This window comes from Monodelphis domestica, chromosome 5 (assembly GCF_027887165.1).
Source record: "Monodelphis domestica isolate mMonDom1 chromosome 5, mMonDom1.pri, whole genome shotgun sequence".
In the NCBI taxonomy this organism is placed as follows: domain Eukaryota; kingdom Metazoa; phylum Chordata; class Mammalia; order Didelphimorphia; family Didelphidae; genus Monodelphis; species Monodelphis domestica.
In genome coordinates, this window is record NC_077231.1 from 115,137,184 (window position 1) to 115,155,804 (window position 18,621).

An 18,621-nucleotide genomic window follows, 5' to 3' on the forward strand; every position below is an offset into this window, starting at 1 on the left:
TTCTGTCTTACAGCTCCACTCCTGATTGCCTCTCTCTCCAATCCTTAACACACTCTCTTTGCTTCTTTTTTGTTTTCTTTTTTTTCTCCTTAAACTCTTACCTTCCATCTTAGAATAAGTACTATGTATTGGTTCTAAGGCAGAAGAGAAGTAAGGGCTAGGCAATGGGGGTTAAATGTCTGGGGCCATATTTGAACCTAGGACCTCCCATCTCTAGACCTGGCTCTCAATCCACTGAGTCACCTAGCTGCCCCTCTCTTCTCTTCTTTTAAGGGTTCACATTCCACAAAATCTTTTCAATCGCCTTATCTCTTTTTCTCCTCACTACAAAGGACAGTGTCTCCTACAAGGTAAAAAGCAACATGGCAAGATGAGGAAGGGAAAAAAGAAAGAAATTCTTGCTCAATCTCCTCCCTCACTGATGTCTGAGAGTGTTGGCTTCTCCCTCCATTCTCCCTGATGTTTATATAGTCCTTCAAAGGGGTTGGGAGGCCATTTGACTTCCGTGCCATCTGAAATGTGAAAGCTCCAGCCTATAGATAGTTGGTGTAAATGGTTTTCATGGCATTCCCACTGCCCTAAGGAAATGCCTTCTAATCTAGCATGTCCAGTTACTGTGGCAGATGTAAAAGGGGAGGGAAGCACCCATTTGTTTCTGAATTAGCATGTTTTTGAACCTTAGGAATTATGTCTTTGTATTCTTGGGTATGAAGTAAAATCACTTTATATAATTTTATGGTCAGCAAATATCTCAGTGCATTCAAAACCCAGGACCACATAATTGGGTTGGCCTGAGTTAAGTTGGGTCTAGAATGTTTGTTTGTTGTGGTCATCAAAGGGTGTTGAAGTAACTTCATAATTAAAGTCCTAATGGAAGCAGGAAAAGGAGAATGCAGGAGCAATAGGCACTCAGTGATTAAAAGGTCAGCTAGAGTGCTCTGCTATCATGTGGTTAGGACTATCTGAGGAGTCCTCAGTGAGAAGAGGAAGGAGCCCCCACTGACGCCCCCTAGGATTTGCCTGATGGATGCTTAAGGAACTTCACAAGAGAAAGCAAGAACACACAAAATAAAGTGTCTCTTGGTTCTTATTAAAACTCTGAGAGGAGCTCAGTCGTCAGCTTAAGGAACATGAAGATAAGGTGTCCATTGTGGATTTGACAATAAGAGGTAGAGGTGAGTGAGCTTTTTTGAACTTTAAGAACCATGCTCTGAAGGCCAAGGAGTGACTAATGGGAATGAATCCTGATAGGCTATTGATGGGAAACAAGATCTCTGACACAGCACTGAAGAATGTGCTAAACCCTGCTGAGATTAGGGCTAAGAGGGAAGGGACTAGGAACAGGAGGGATGAGGAGGATAAGGGACATAAAGAATGGATGGACTTTCATCCATTCTGCAGAAATTTAAACAGCAAGAGAGTGCGTCATCAGACTAATCCTAATGAGGGTGTCCTGAAGGGTCATCAGATTTTTGTCAGTTGTAGAGTTCCCCTAGTTGGAGAAAAGAAAGGATTTGCTCCTGCTTTGTCGATTAGAGATCTCAGATGAGAAGATAGATACGTAGATCAATATATAGATAGATACTTAGATGGATAAATAGATACATAAAGTTAGACATAGAGAGAAATATGGAGTCACTGCACACTGAAGGGAGACATGGAATGCCAAATAAATGAGAGATTGCCAGGTCCCAGAAGTCAGGTTACTATGATATCAAAGGTCTCTCAACATATTCCTAACAGCATACCGTTTCTACTGGAGGTTTTGTAGAGAAGAATACTGAAAGAAAAACATTATTGCTCATATGCAGTCAAGTGAAAAAAGTCTTGTTTGAGTCTCAGTTGAGGTAGCTAATGAGGGGTGGGGTGACGTATTTGAGGCATGGATTTTATGAGTTCTGGGAAATCAGTGCTTATATTAATATTTATGGAAGCCTCTATGTCAGTTATAGAGGGAAGGACTAAATGGAAATCCTTAAAGTTGCCTGAACCATCCTTTGAAGTTAATATTAAACAATATTGGGTTCACAGGTTGGGAATGAGGATGGCAGGCAGTATGAAAGACAGATCTTCTCTAGTAATTAAGATGAAACAATCTGAAGAACTCCACTAAACAAACTCCTCTTTGAATACCCCTACGTGGTCAGATGATACCTTTTGACTTACAGTAAATGACCAAGAGTTGTACAAAGATGCTATGCCAATTACTGAGGTAATTTCTAAAATTTTCAGTGTGGTAGATGAGGTAACCCAAAGCAAAGGCAAGTGGTATGGGGTTATTGATCTATCCCCATGGTGGCAAACCTATGGCATGTGTGCCAGAAAGAGAACACAGAGAGATCTCTGTGGGCACATGCACTGTTGCCTGCCAGAGTTCATTACTAGAAAGCCAGAGAGACTCAAGGGGCCGAGCTGCTTCCTTCCTCCTCTCCATAGCTCCTGAGGACATTTTTTCACATCACCCGCCCCTCTGTTCAGTAGCCCAATGGGAGCACTTCCTTCCTTTTCTGTCTGGGGTATAGGAAGGGGGCATGGCACTCCATCTCTAAAAGGTTCGTCATTACTGATCTGTCCCTATTCCCATGGCTATTTCATCTGAAGCAATTTGCTTTTAACTGGAGAAGAGTTCAGTACGTCATCATTGACCAACCTCAGGATTAATTATATAACAGTCCTTTGGGATGAATTGTTTTTCTCCCAAAGGCAAAAGAAATTGCCAGGACCTGAGTGAGAATTCTGGAATTTAAGGCTTTTACTTTACTTACCTAGTCAAGGATCACTCACTAGATTTGAACTGGTCTGTAAAAGACTATGTAAGACCACGGTAAACTTGGAGAGTTGGGAGAGAGGTAATGAAAAGCCATAGTATGGGGCTATATTTTTTTCCCTCTCCAAAAGCTGGAACATCCAATAGGACAGAGTGCCCAAGTAGCTTTGGTTTTCTGAGCACAGCAGTAGGGAACAGCAAGGGAGACAACATAGTAGTGGTGGCAGTGGCAGTCGGGATGGCATTGGTTATGATAAAAGAGGTATAAGGATTGGTCTAGTGGTCAAGGGTCACCTGTTTAGCTCAAGTTCATGAACAGGAGAAAAAGATTTGTAGAAAAGGCAAATGAACTGAACTCTACAGTTCCACTCAGCCTCCTCCCCTCCTCCAACACCTGCTTGCTCTTTAATAGGTATTTGTTTACAATTTGTTTTGTTGTCTGATGCTAAGCTGTGTTCTTTATACTTATAACTTTTCTTACTGTAAAAGTTTGTTTGGTCAAGCATTGTGTACTTTGATTATAGCGATGGAGTGCCCAGGGGGGACTCAAGGCTGTTGGCTTACATAATACTTAATTAGCTGGAAATTTCACTTTCCAGCTTAGTGGTGAGAAGTCATCTGGAGGCCACAAGGTATTGATTTTTATTTCCTAATAATAATCCAATAAATCTCCCACAGGTGAAACCCTTTAAAAATGGAGCTCGAGGATTTCATTCCCTCTAGAAGAAGGAGCCTATTGTTGTAAAGTAGGCATGGCTTGCAAATGGAGTATAGTATTAAGGGAATTTCTCCTTCTGTCAGTCTTTAGAGAGAAAAACATGGAATGGAAAGAAAAGAGAACATAGACGCCACATTCCAGAAAGGAAGGCTCCATCCTGAGCCAGACCTACAATGTGGAAATGGGTATGGCCTGGGAGGACTATGTTTTCACCCCTCTTCTAGAAGGAACAGGATTGAGGAGTGAATTTGTCAGGTATCCATCTTTGTTCTCTACAGTGATACTGTGTGATTGCTCTTGAATATCTCCTTATTTTACAGTTTAGAGGGCAGAGTCTTGAAAGAGGCTCCACTTCCCAAGGACATCTTTGTCCATCACTATATTGATTAGATCATGTTAAGTAATCTGGATGAGGCTAATGCAGCAACTACCCTAGATTAGATAATGCCTTCAATTAGAGCCAATGGGTGGGAGAACCTTGTGGTATCTGCCATATTGAAATTCAAGTTCCTGACTACCTAGTTAAGCTTTGGGGAATATACTGGATAAGGAAGTCCATGATAAGATATTGACACTTAATCCTCTGCAGTCTAATGAAGAGACTCAAAGAATCCATATTCCTCACTTGGATATTTTTAATGAGTCATTCACAAGTCTGCTTCTCTCAAGTGGTTCTTGAACAGGCTACATCCAGTCTTGAAAAACCTAAAACAGATGGTTAAATGATCTCTCCCTAGGTTCTTATGAATATGTGAATCACATATTCTTGTTGGTCTTTGTCTATAAGGATCAGACTGAGTGGATCAGCCTTTAGCAGGGAGGAAAGAAGAAAATAAGAATTCATTCGGCACTACTATATGCCAGGCACTTGTGTTAAGCACTTTACAGATATTATCCTCACAGCTCTGAGAGGCAGGTGCTATTATTATCCCCACTTGACAGCTGAGGAAAGCGAAGCAGATAGAGATTAAGTGATTTGTCCAGAATCATATAACTAGTGTCTGAGCTGAGATACGAATTAAGGTCATCCTGATTTCGGGTCCAGAACTCTATCTACTGTGCCACCCAGAAATAGGATTATAAAACTATTAAATCTTCTAAACCCCTGACATGACCACCTGCTATAGAATACTTTTGCAAACTAGCTATTTGCCTATTATTGGAACTTACAGGGTCATACCATTACCATTAGAGTGGTCCATTATGAGATGAGTGATGCAAGATAATCCCTCTAACAAGATGGATAAGACATAGGAACTTGTTAAATAGAAATTAAAGACAGTGCTTCTGTGGGTCCCTCAGGGGTTGGTGCACTATGTGCCAGGTTGCTTGAAGGTTGAGACATTTATTCTCAGCCTCCATGCTTTGCTGCCTTCATTGCCCCCAAGGACTCGTCACTTACAAAGGACTTAACTCTTGAGGCATGCTATTTTGCGTGGCTTACTGCTGGCTCTGCCCATTATGAGAAAAGCATACACAACTGGACGTCAGTGGCCATTAATCCAGTGAACTTTAGGAAATGGGACAGAAAACAAATATAATTATTCCTGAGAGGTTTGGGGTCCAACTGTATCTCCCTAGAAAGTTTTTTGAAGGTGACCAGAGGTATGTCTTATCATCACCCAGCCAATGACAAGCTGCTCTCTAATTTCATCAAGAACTCCTACAGGAATAACAGAATGAAAAATTCCTTTTCATATTTTATTTAGGATACTGATACACTATTGTCTCTTTTCCATACCTCTTATTTTCTGTGATTACCTTTACTGGACAGGGAGGGAGAATCAATTGACCAGAAGAGTCCTGATTCCTAAATCCTCTCCTACACCCCACTACTTATTAGTTCACATTTCTATAGGTTTACAAAAAGCTATTCTCATAACAATCCTGTAAGATAGTAGTACTAGTATTGCCCCATTTTGGAAAGGAAGGGGAAGAAGAGAAATGAAAGGCAGAGAGAGAGAATAAGTGTGTTCCATCATTGCTTTGAGACCGAGCTGGAGAAGGTTCATTTATACAAAAGGGAACATTCATTGAATTCTGTTTCAGACTCTTGTCAAATGTTGAAATATGTTATAAATCTTCAGACAGAGGTGTTAGATTTGGGGTGCAGAATGTGGTATATTTTGTAATCTAAGCAATAACAGAATTTATTCTGCTGAATTACAAACATTTGTTAGAAGGTATTTGTTTTTCTTTTGGTGTGAGTGAGAAGCAGAAGACAGAAAGCAGATTTTTGTTCATTTTAAGAAACAATTTGAAAAAATAGAGATTTAAGTGATGCTAAAACAAAGAAACAAATAATACCCCCCAAAGATTCTTATCAGAGAGATCTGTAGTGGGGAGACAAAAACAGTGACTCCTCTCTCCTGTCCCTTTTCTTTCCTGGATATCTGGGCACCATTTCTTGGTATGGCCCAAACCATTCTCCATCATATTCTTCCACCAAGAAAGACTTGTTCCAATTGACTTTGTTGAAGTCTCAGTTCTCTTTGGTTAGAAGAGTTCAATACATTGAAATGTATTTCTTTTCTTTGTGTCAGAATCAACCAATCACAGAATGATAGAGCCAGAAGGGAATTTAGTCCATTGAGTACAACCCTCAGAGTTCAGTTGAGGAAAATGAGACAAAGAAAGATGCAGTGAATCATCCAAGATAACACAGTGAGTAATTTTTTCTTGGGTTGCTGCCACACTCTAGCTTTTGAAAAATGGAAGGCTGGTGGTTTACTGGCTATATAATTGCATACAGTGTTTTGTACTTATAAAGAAATGGAGACTCTGAAAGGTTAAGTTTCTCCAAGGTCATCCAGAAAGTAAGTGACAGAATAAAGAAGATGTCCATCACTATAAAGAGAGAAATTGCTAAGCAAATTATAATACATGAATATAACAGAATATTCATGCACTATGATAACAACAAAGATAATGAACAGAAAAAAAAAGCTTGGAAAGACTTATAAGAACTGATGCAAACTCAATAAAGTTAAACCTGCACTTTAGGAAAATCATTTTAGTGACTGAATGGAGGATGGATTGGAGTGGGGAGAGGCTGGAGACAGGAAGACCCACCAGCAGGTTTTTGCAATGGTATAGGTGTGAGATGATGAGGGCTTGCACTAGAGTGTAAGAGGCGAGAAGGGGACGCATTATTTTTTCTTTCTAATTTGTGACTTGATTTTATTATTTTTAAATTTTTATTTTTATTGTCATGTAAAACACACTTCTATGTTGGTCACTGTTGTAAGAGCACATTCATACGTAACCAAAACCCCAAATAAAACTAGAATACATTGATGTGAAAAAAAAAAAGAAGTGATGCAAAGGGAAGTCAGCAGAGTCAGAAAAACAATACCCACAATGACTACAAAAGTGAAAATGGAAAGAATGATAATTGAAAAATTACAAGGCCAAGGCTGGCCTTGAAGAAGAAATATGAAAAGTGTAAAATATTGATGTTATTATTATTATTGCCTATCCCAGGGAAGCTTGCATATTGCATGATTGCTTTGTCATTTTGTATAGTTTATATTTTTGTAGGTTCTCATTCATTCTTTTTACATGCTATTTTGTTGGCATAGAATTGCACCTAATATTCTTTAATAAATTTATTTATTTCCCTGCAATGATTTCTTCTTCATTTTAAATTTTGTTGGAAGTTTATAGAGAAGTTGGGTGTTGAAGAATGGTAAGATTTTACCTGGTTAAGATGAAAGAATTCTCTTAATATATAAGGCATGTTGTGTGGAAAAGAAAGGAATGCCCAGAATACATGCAGGAGATAGTCAGTAGTAGTGACAGTGGTAGCATGGTGGATAGAGCTTTGGCAATTGGATCAGAAAGATCTGATTATTCAAATCCAACCTCAGACACTAACTGGCTGTGGGATCTTATGCAAATTACTTTACCTCTCCCTGCCTTGATTTCTTCATCTGTCAAATGAAGATAAAATAGAACCTAACTTCTAGATTTACTGTGAGGAGCCTATACTTTAGAGATAGGAGGGTTTGGTTTTTGTTTTTGTTTTTTTAACCCTTACCTTCTATCTTAGACTTGAAACTAAGTATTAGTTCAAGGCAGAAGAGCATAAGCGACTTGGCCAAGGTCACAGAACTAGAAAATGTCGGAAGCCAGATCTGAACCCAGGACCTCCAGGGTCCAGGCTTGATTCTATCCACTGAATCAACTAACTGCCCCTGGGAAGGTTCTTAAAGATCATCTCTCTCATCCAGTGGTATTAAACCCAAACAAAAATTAATTTTGTCTACGGCATATTGATTTGGAAAACCACAATTTCATATGATCAATGTCATATTGCATTTTGATTTTGTTAAATATTTCCCAATTACATTTTAATCTGAACTAGATTACATTTGGGAATTTTGCTGAACCATGTGGCCCATAACCTGAGTTTAATATCTCTGAACCCAGATCTACTGGTTTCAAATCCAGTGTTCTTTATACCATAAGACAATAGTAGCCATTCATCTTTTTATGATGGTTCAGATTAACCATAGGCTAGAGGTAGGGATAAGAGTACGATTTACATCTGGAGATTCCTGTGTTCCTGAGGACTATGTTTTCCAAGTCTATTCATTCCCTCTTCCAGAAAAAAATATTATGAGGAATTTGCAACTTAGACCTTAAATGATTATAATTATATTCTCATTTCCAAAATTTGCTTATTTTTAAAGCCCAGAAAAAATGGATCATGTTAAAGGAACACGTATTCATAATACAGCAAGAAACTAATAAACGGAAAGACCACTTATTTCATTATGTATTTCTAAGATGCCCTAACCAGCTCATTAGCTGATTAAATCATTGCAGAGAAACTCTGTTTAATGGCAAATAGCACATGCTCCAACACAACAAACTATGGAAAGTCCTTCAAGTATGTCTGTGGAACATGTTGTAAAAAGTATTTTTCTGATTTATTCATTAAAAGCAATTCCTGCTTATTATTCCTCTTATTATCTTTGGTAATAACAATCAAATGGTGTTTGAACATGTTACCCTAGCGCTGGGAGTGGCCTGAAGGCCAGGTATTATTTGAGAGCATTTATTACTCACCTAATAAGGGAAATATGTGAGTCAACTGGTATGACAAGGAAATGGAGAGGAAGTCTTTTGCCAGAGAAATGGAAGTCAAGTGGATAGCTGCATAAATGCAAAACAATCTTCACAAACATGGCATTCCAGTGCCGTGTGATCCTAGACTAGTTTCTCAACTTTGGGGGTACTTCAGGCACTATATACAAGTGTTGGCCATCCTACTTCCTCTTCTACATGCCCCCTTCTCTCCTCTGACACTGCCAACATCCTGGTACAGGTCTATATTGCCTTATGCCTGAACAATTCCAATAGGCTACTATTTGGTTCTCCTATAAGTCTTTCTCTGCATCAGACCTTCTTCCATTCATCTGTCAAACTAATCTTTCTAAAAATTATTACTGATCATGTGAGTTTCCTATTTAATAATAATAATAATAATAGTCCCTGAACTGAAGGAGCTCACAGTCTAATGGTGGAGACAATATACATACAACAACATACAAACAAGCTATAGACAGAATAAACAGAGGGGAGGATACTAGCATCTGTAAAAACTTCTGTAGCACACTGTGGAAATGGAATGGCATAATATAATTATTTCTCATCATAGCAATAAAAGCTTGTGCTGAAGAGAAATTCTAAAATCCAGGGGTCAAGACTAAAGGTCCTCCATCCTATTCTGGCATTCCTTGCCTGTTCTTTCTCTCTGATCCTTCTAGCCAGTTGTTCAGTATCTTGAAAATTGGTCTTTCCATATTTCCATATTCATTTGGAATTCTATTCTATTCATTCCATTCATTTCCATATTCCAACCCCCATTACCATTTTTTTTTATAATACAGTGGAATAGGCATAGTTAGCTCTGATGTTTTATAGCACTTTCCCTCTAAAAAGGCTAAAGACAGGTCTAGAGATGGAGGTCCTAGGTTCAAATCTGGCCTCAGACACTTCCTAGCTGTGTGACCCTGGGCAAGTCACTTAACCCCCATTGCCTAGCCCTTACCACTCTTCTGCCTTGGAACCAATAAACAGTATTGATTCCAAGATGGAAGGTAAGGGTTCAAAAAATAAATAAATAAATAATGATAAAAAGGCTAAAGAGCTTTCATGCTCATCCATCATCTCAATGATGTTTACAACAACCCTGCAGGACAAGGTATGATTATACCCTTGTTCCCATTACCATGAGGTTCAGAGAAGTTCAATGATCTCCTCAAGATTGCAGGAGAAGTCTGGAGCTGAGTTAGGGCTGGTACCTAATTTTCTCAGGATCCTTTTCAGTGCTCTTCCAAGTTGTATGGGAGTAGGTAACCAGAGCTACCTTTCCAAAGTCTGAATTAGTTGAAATAGGAACAAATATTTGTGGTATAGAGCAGCTAGGTGATGCAGTAGACAGAGTTCCTGGACTGGAATAAGGAAGATTCATCTTCCTGAGTTCAAATCTAGCCACAGACACTAGCTACATGACCCTGGGCAAGTCACTTAATCCTGTTTGCCTCAGTTTTTCATCTATAAAATGAGCAGGAGAAGGAAATGGCAAGCCACTTCAATATCTTTACCAAGAAAACCCCAAATGGGGTCATGAAAAGTCAGGCATAACCAAAAAATGACTGAATATTAATTGATATCCATGGCACAAAACTCTCATTGAAACTTAGATGTGTAAAGTACTGGAAAGACATTCAGTCTAAATCTCACTTTTTTCATTATTTTTCACTTCTCTGGTTACTTTTTGTTCTTGTATTATAGTTCCAATATATTCTTACCATCCCTCTCATCTAATAAAGAAAAAAGAGTTAAATAAATTAACCATCCCAAGGACCATGTCTAACAGGTTCTCTAACCTCTGTTGGAGAACTCTCAAATGAAAGGAAGGAGGGATGCTTCCTCATTTCTTCTCAGAGTCTAAATGGATCAATATAATTATACAGAATTCAGTGTAAGAGAGAGAAATCTGGAAACTTTGGGAAAAGGCCTGGAAGAGCTGCAAGAATCCTGCAAGCAGTGAAGGAGGGATTGGCAGAAAAAGAACTTGGAACCTTGGCGTGAGAAGAAAAGCTGATCCAGGCAGTTGAAACTGACTCCTAGCTTGAGAGTACTAGAGCAGAGGGGTTTTGGACTCTGAATCTCAAAGTCAGTAATCTTTCTCTCCCTGAATTCCTGATCCCAGATCCTCCCAAACTCCATCCAGTGGACAAGGACTTTGAGAGACAAACAGTCCACAAAGATCTCCACAACTCCCTTTAAACTTTAAATTTGCCAACCAAGAAGCGTGGATTTCTCTACTCTGAATTCCTCAGGGGTTCAGGTTATCAGACCTGAGCTGTCTAATTTTGGGGTGGGGGGAGAGTGTTAGGGACCCCCTCTCCCTCTTTCCCTCCTGAATCTCAATCCTTACCATTCCTCAGCCCTGTCCCTTTCCTGTTTCCCTTGAATAAACCCAGTTATTAGGACCCAGAACTAACTCCAGCTTTATTAGAAGACAGCCTGAATTGAGGGGGAGAGAAGTGGTCTCTCTCTCCAGAAGAAAGAGGCTTACCTCCTCAAGCCTCTTTCAGCAAAGATCCCAGAGAGCCTGGCAGTAGGAGTTGAAGGCAGCCAGAGTGAGGGGGTCTAGTCAGAGAGGGCTGAGGGAGGGGAAAGACAAATCCATCTTCCTTCTCTACTTTGGCTAAATAACACCTCCTCTCACTCTGTCCCTGCCTAGAAGAAAGAAGACTCCATTCCCCTTCACCCTTTCTTCCTTTATTAGAAATCATTCTCCCTTTCCCCCATTCTATTACATCAGTGTGGCCTTATTTTTGTATTTCATGTCCATGTTGGAGTCACTGCATACACCATATTCTTGTTTACATTATCCCATGCCAGTCCATATACATCTTTCCATATTTCTTTGAATTCTGCACATTCATCTCTTTTATAACACAGTAATATTCTAATGCATTTATAGGCCAAATTTGTTTAGCCATTCTCCATCTACAGACACCCTTTGCTTCCAGTCTTTGCCTCACTACAAATACTATTATTATGAGGATTTTGATATGTGTAGGATGTTTCTTATTGCCTTAGACCTCCTTAGGATACTTCCCAGGAATGAGATCTTTGGGTAAAATAATATGAATAATTTGGTTACTTTTCTCTTATAAATTCAAACTATTTTTCAGAATGGTTGGACTCATTCATAGAAGTAACAACAATGCACTAATGTTGCTGTCGTTCTGCAATCCCTTCAATACTGACTCATTTTTTCTTCTCTCATCTTTGACATTTATGTGGCAAACTCCTCTTTTTGACCAATCTGAGAACCTGAAAGGGGAAATTATTTTTTTGAGATGACACAATTAGTGACAGTCAAGACTAGAACCCAGAACTCCTAACTCCTACTTCAGGGCTCTTTCCATCATATCATGATCTGCTTTAATGTTCAAGGAATTTTTATGTGCCATCTAGTTCAAAACCCTGTCCTAAATTCACTCAGTCTATGAAGCTTTTCTTCACTAACTCCACAAAATCCATAGTCCTCCTTAATTCTATATTTCTTCTGTTTATATTTAAATGTGCCATTGTAATGGGACTGTCCAAAAAAGACCCAGTTCTTTTTTTATTTAAATCTTTATGTCTTAGAATCAATACTGTGAATTGGTTCTGAGGCAGAAGAGCACTAAGGGCTAGGCAATGGGGGGTTAAATGACTTGCTCAGGGTCACACAGCTAGAAAGTATCTGAGGCCAAATTTGAACCAGGACTGCCTGTCTCTAGTCCTGGCTCTCAGTCCACTGAGTCACTTAGCTACCCACAGACCCAGTTCTTAAAGCAGCTTACATTTGCCCTTCCTGGTGGGTTATACAAAGCATGCTTAGAAATTCCCTCCATAGTTGCATTCCAACAGATGGAGAGAGACTTGGTGACCATAATTCGGTAATGAGTGACCATGAGGCTGGTACTGTGTGTTAAATTATATTCTGGTCTCTTTCCTGGCACCTTTTTTTTTTTTAAACCCGTATCTTCCACCTTAGAATCAATACTGTATTTTGGTTCTAAGGCAGAAGAGCACTAAGGGCTAGGTAATAGGGGTTAAATGACTTGCTCAGGGTCACACAGCTAGAAATTATCTGAGGCCAAATTTGAACCCAGGACCTCCCATCTGTAGGCCTGGTTCTCAATCCACTGCCCACCCTGGCAGTTTTTGAGTAAAACAAGATTCCTTTGAGCTGTTGGATGGGCAGGCAAAAGAATGGGGTATTTGGCTGCTTTTTCCCTACCTGGTATATATGTCTTTGGTGTTTATTATTTCCTGATCTTAGGTGAGTGAGTATCTGAGTGACTAATGAGTGTAGGAGATCTATCATAGTTCTCTAAGAGGTCCCCCACAATCAAAATCACAAGCAGAGCCCTCCAGAGGCCAACAATAAAAGAAATGTCTATAGATTATAAGACTTTAAATTTAGATTTTTATGCTAATATGAAAGTTCTAAAGTAATATTGTGGTCGCTGATTTAAAAATATTACAGCTTAAGTCAAAATGACTTTTAGCAGCTTTATTTACAAAGAGGTGGAAAAAGCAAAAGTGGAAAAATGTAGATAAAGGGACAGATTCTAAACCTACCAGCCCTTCTGAGAAGCTAGGCTCAGCCCCAGAAGGGCTTACCTAAGACTCTGTCTCCACATGGATTTCCCAGTTATCCTCAACCAGAGGTCCCGGTGGTATCTTCAGCTAGGGTTCTACCAACACAGCCTCCTCCAAAGCCAAGGCAGGAATCTCTGGAACAAATCTCTCCAGAAGCCAGGAAAGGAAGGTCAGCTACTACCCAGCAAACTGATGCAGGATTCAGGGAAAGAGTCTCCTCCTCCAGTCTGGCTCACTGACACAGAATGAATGACTGAATCCTTGAGCTGGCCTTTTAACGCAGTTTTCTCAACATCACTTCCTGTTGCTCCCCCACTTTACAGGAACCAATTGCAGTCTTTCAATTTGTCAAGTAGGGATACTTTAAGTTCTTGATTTGATTAGCTAAAAATAGGCAAGGGGGGGAGTTAATCCTATCTTCCCAAGATGGAGATGGAAAGATAGTTCTAAGACAGCAATATTTCATGAATTATAATCCTTTATGACAGAGAGAAATGCTAGCTGTGGTCTCTGTAAAGCCATCAAGTTATGCTCCTCAGCATAGGGCTACGCCTAAGAAGCACTTCATGGAGACTCCATAAAGGGATAAAAGAACTTTTGGATCTAGGAGGGCAAGGGACACCCATTGGCCACATATGTCTTCTTCTATATACCTCAGACTCACTGTATTTTAAATTTGAGCCTAAGGGAGAGAGATGATATAGGGAAGAATGTACCAGTTTTAGGAGGGAAACATTTGTACTTCTATGGTATCTTCTCGTTAAATATCTCTTTGTTTTGTTTTTAAACCCTTACCTCCTGTCCTAGAATCTGGTCCAAGGCAGAAGAGCCAGGGCAGTGGGTTTAAGTAACTTGTCCATGATCATGAAAATATCTCTTCCTAAAAGCAATTGATGTTTCCTAACTGGGTGGCCCTAGGCTAGTGACTATAAGGGGTAAAATTAGGGTTGTTGACTGAATATATTATATTAGAGGTCACTAGGGATTAAAATTAAATCCCAATAAAATACTCAAGTCAGTTTGGGATTTTTATGATGGTTTAATTACAATAGAAGGAAGAAATTAAGAAGAAGAGAGAGAGTAAAGCAAATTGGACTGCTCTGGCAAGCCAGATAGGAGTTCAGAGGCCTAGGTTAAGGGACCTTCTCAATCTAGCTTGGCTTCCAGCCACAAGGCCTCCTCCGAGATGAGGGGCTTCCTAGGAGGATAGCACTTTATGAGGTAAAGGAAAAGAGGAATCAGCCTAAACCACTCACCAAGCACACTAAGAATTCTGCCACAAGCTCCCAACGCTGAAAAAGCCCAACATCTCTGAGACCAAGAGAGCGAGCATAAGAGACGGAACATGACACGAAATATATAGACCATTCTTTACATCACTTTCTGCATCTCACATGTACCAATGGTAGCTTAAGCTTGACTTAGGACAGCCCAGGGGGTCTGTCAGTTGTTTCTTATTTGTCACTTGCTAGCACATGTCGGTCATAGTGTATTTTAATTTAAAATCTAAGAATTTTGATTTTTTTTTGTTTAAGATTGTTTTTTTACATAAAATCCAAGATTTTGATTTTGTTCAAGAAAAGATCTTCAGGAAAGAAGCTTAAAACTCCTAAATCCAGAGAATGAATTGTTGCAGAAAGATACCGGAAAACCTACACTTCATCAAGAAGATCAAGAATGAACTTTGGATATGATTGATTGAACTGAACTTTGATTGAACATTTATTGTAAATGTACACATTTATGCCAAAAGGGACTGCCCCTAATTTGGCTTAGCTTTCTTTTCTTTTCTATTTCCTCCCTCACTATTCTAATTTCTCTTAGAAAATTGAATATTGTGTATATCTATAGTTAGAAGTGCATTTAGGATTACAAAATGATTATGTTAAATGATCAATGGGGAGACTAGTCTCCCAATGATCATCAGGGGGGATTGTGAATCTTGAAATTTCTCAGACTCTACCTTAGAACATTTGGTTAAGACCATTCCCCATTTTAAACAGTGAAGCTACTTAGATCTAAAATGTGAGAACTCTACTTGGATCAGAAATGGAAGGACCTCTACTCCACCTGTACTTAGGACTGTTTTAGGGGAGAAAACTCCTTGCTGAACAATGAGAAATGCTTACACCCATACTTAAGCCATGCCTATTTTTAGAATTAATACAATAGGATGCTAAATACCTATAAAGGTCAGGCAACTTGTGAATTTACAAGGAGCAAAGAGGTGAAAACTTATTCAGAAGTTTTTACTGGTTCAAAATTACTAAAAGGATTAGTCAACTCAGCTGTGTTTTTTCTGGTTCAAACTTACTAAAGGGATTAGTCGACTCAGCTGTGAATTCAGAATGGGCTGTCCTTTGGAAAATGTCTACTGTGATTGGTAGATGGAAGAACTTAGGGGAGGTGACATAGGAGAAAACCCCCTATATAAGAAAAAGGAATCTCTTGAGAAAGGATCTCTTGAGAAGAAGCTCTTGAGAGACAGGCTCTAAGGAGGGTCTCTTGAGAAAGAATCTCTTGGAGGGAATCTCTAAGGAGGTCTCTCAAGGGAGGCTGTTGGGAGAGAGCTCTGGAAATAGGCTCTTGGGACAGTCTCTTGGAGACAGTCAGAAGAATCTCTCTCTGGAGAAGGATGGCTGGCTGAACTGGTGTCTATATCCTTGCTTGGACAGATCTTGTGGTGAGTGATAGAAGACTGACTGATTCTCTCTCTCTTAAGACTCAGGTCTAGACCATGTTGGCTTAAGGCCCTTCATACTTATACCTTTCTCTCTCTCTCTCTCTCTCTCTCTCTTTCTCTCTCTCTCTCTCTTTGATTCCTCATTTTATTATTAATTAAATTATAAAACCCAGTTGACTTGGGTATATTCATAATTGGGAATATTTCCCTGGTGACCACCTTATATTTGATTTGAAACAAGACACTGTAGTGAAAACATATTTTCTGTGGTCACAATTTACTCATCCACTCTTTTATGTACTACAATTTATATCTTCAACTATTTTAACTCTTACAGTTTATGGCATCCACTCTTTTAAATGCCACAATAGGTCCTCCTCCTCAACACTTAATCCTAAGTAGGGGTGTGTACATTCCTAGTTGCTAGAATTCTAAGACTAAGCAAAATGGAGAAAATCTAAAATTCACATCACTGAACCCCCATTGCCTAACTCTTACCACTCTTCCTTGGAACCAATACCAGTATTAATTCTAAGAAGGAAAGGGTTTTTAAAAACCTAATTGATATAAATTGGTTCATTGGAAGTTAGGCACTAATTACTCATTAGTGTGGCAAACACTCCAGAAAGGGAGCTCAAGCCAGTAGTATTAGAGTTGATTTAGAGAAAAGATATAGGCAGCCTGACTCTGGAAAAGAGAGAGTTGAGAGTCTCACTAACTATAGAACAAAGGATATCATTTCCTTTTTCCAAGGAGGAACCTTGAATTCTGCCATGTGAAATAACTTACCCAAGGTCACACAACTAGTAAATAACAAAAACAGGACTTGAACTTGAACCTGGTTCTCCTAATTGCAAATATGGCGCTTTTCCTATTACATGCTGGATACAAATAAATGAGTGTTGGGCAAGCTGACCTCTAAGGATCCTTCCAACTCTAAAACTCTAACTGCTGACATAACTGATTAAACAGAAGCATCAGTGCTTATGTTTTCAAATTCTTTGTAGATAAGGGAGAAGAAATTTTCTATGAGTTCTACTGACTCTAAGGTTTCATGAGCCTTAGGGAGATTTAAGGATACCCATTTGATATCTAGAATCATAAGGTCTCTCGAGCAATTTTCAGATTGTTAAAAAGAGGGTGAAAAAAATTTAAATAAGGTGTGGTGTTTGGGCCTTTTTTTTTTTTAAGACTTTGAGAGCCTCTGACAAAAGATATTTTGATTAGATGTATTTAAAGTGAAGTACTCACCTCCATTTTTTTCCTGGTTGTTGTAGAACAAAGAAGAGAAATTGTTATTCCTTTTAGTCTGGAAAACTAGAGACTATGTTGAATAAGGTATATGTGTATATGGGGGAGAATTGGGAAGGGCTGAATTAAGTTCAATTTAATACAATTCAACAGGTATTTTTTTTAAACCCTCACCTTCCATCTTAGAATCAATACTGTGTGTTGGTTCTAAGGCAGAAGAGCAGTAAAGGCTAGGCAACTGGGGGTTAAGTGACTTGCCCTAGGTCACAGCTAGGAAGTGTCCGAGCCTGAATTTGAATCCAGGACCTCCAGTCTCCGAGCCTGGCTCTCAGTTTACTGAACCAACAAGCTGTCCCCTCAACAAGTATTTATTAAAACACCTACTGTATTCATAGTAAGTGCTTATTACAAGCTTATTGATTGATTGGCTACAAGCATTCGACTGTGGATCAGGAGGCACAGAGGCAAAAATAAAAATATGCTTACCCTCAAGGATCTTAAATTCTACTGGGGGGATACAAGTATGAGAAGTTTTTTTTTATATACTATATTATTCCTATATCTGGGTCCTGAACTAGAGGCTCTAATTAATCCATTGACTTTGACATTTCCTTTGCTTTTAGAGACACCAGTGAATGCTTCCACCCAGTAAAACCTGAGTAATTTTAAGGGAGATAATGATGTTCTTCCTGCTAACTACATGACCAGTCACCATCACCTATGGGGGTGGGGAGGGGCTGACCACCTCCCAATTACCTATTTACCATTTAGAAATTTCTCAGATACACTTTTGGGAGCTCATCATTCAGCTCCTCCCTTGAACTTTGAAGAGTTTGTTGAGTTCCTGTTTGAAGAGTTTGTATTTTATCCTAGAGGTTGAAGAGTTTGTATCCATATCCCACCATCACTTGTTCTATTTTCCTCCCAGGTGTGATATCCCCTGTTTTCCTCCCTTGCACTCTTTCTGCATTCAATCTTGTGTTCTTCTGGCTTCATGCTGAGTATCAGGGGTTTCCTTTTGCAAGGACCCCCGAATACTTGAGTTTCACTCCCTGGCTAACCAGGCACTGGTCTTGAGATCGGGAGTTGCTTCTTCTTTGGGTTACCGGTGGTCACAACATTTGGGTTTGTATGTATCATTTGTATGTCTGCTGTCTTCCATAGTTACTGTTATATCCCTATAATATATCCTAGAGGCAAACTATAGCCACTGGTAGTTTTACTTTGTTTTGTTTTATTTTTTTAACATAAGAATGATTTGGCCTTTCTTTCTTTCTTTTACTTATTTTAGGGACATTATTTTTATTTTTTATTATTTTATTGACAGCTACATGGCTCAATGGAGAGACAGTCAGGCTTAGAGTTTGGAGGATGTGGGTTCAAGTGTGACCTTGGACACGTCCTAGCTGTGTGATCCTTGGCAAGTCACTGAACCTCAATTGCCTAAACCTTATCAATCTTCTGTCTTAGAACTGCACTTAATGTCAATTCTAAGATAGAAGGTAAGGGTTTAAAAGATAA

At 39.2% G+C, this 18,621-nt stretch overlaps 1 long non-coding RNA gene across 1 annotated transcript in view; it reads left to right on the forward strand.

Moving 5' to 3' along the window:
• The first annotated feature begins 886 nt into the window (after positions 1–886).
• LOC103095995 (uncharacterized) overlaps positions 887–18,621 on the forward strand; it is a 53,081-nt gene continuing 35,346 nt past the window's right edge. The window contains exons 1-2 of the long non-coding RNA XR_472702.2: positions 887–1,175; positions 6,029–6,149. This is a non-coding gene — a long non-coding RNA (uncharacterized LOC103095995). The remainder of the gene's footprint in view (positions 1,176–6,028; positions 6,150–18,621) is intronic.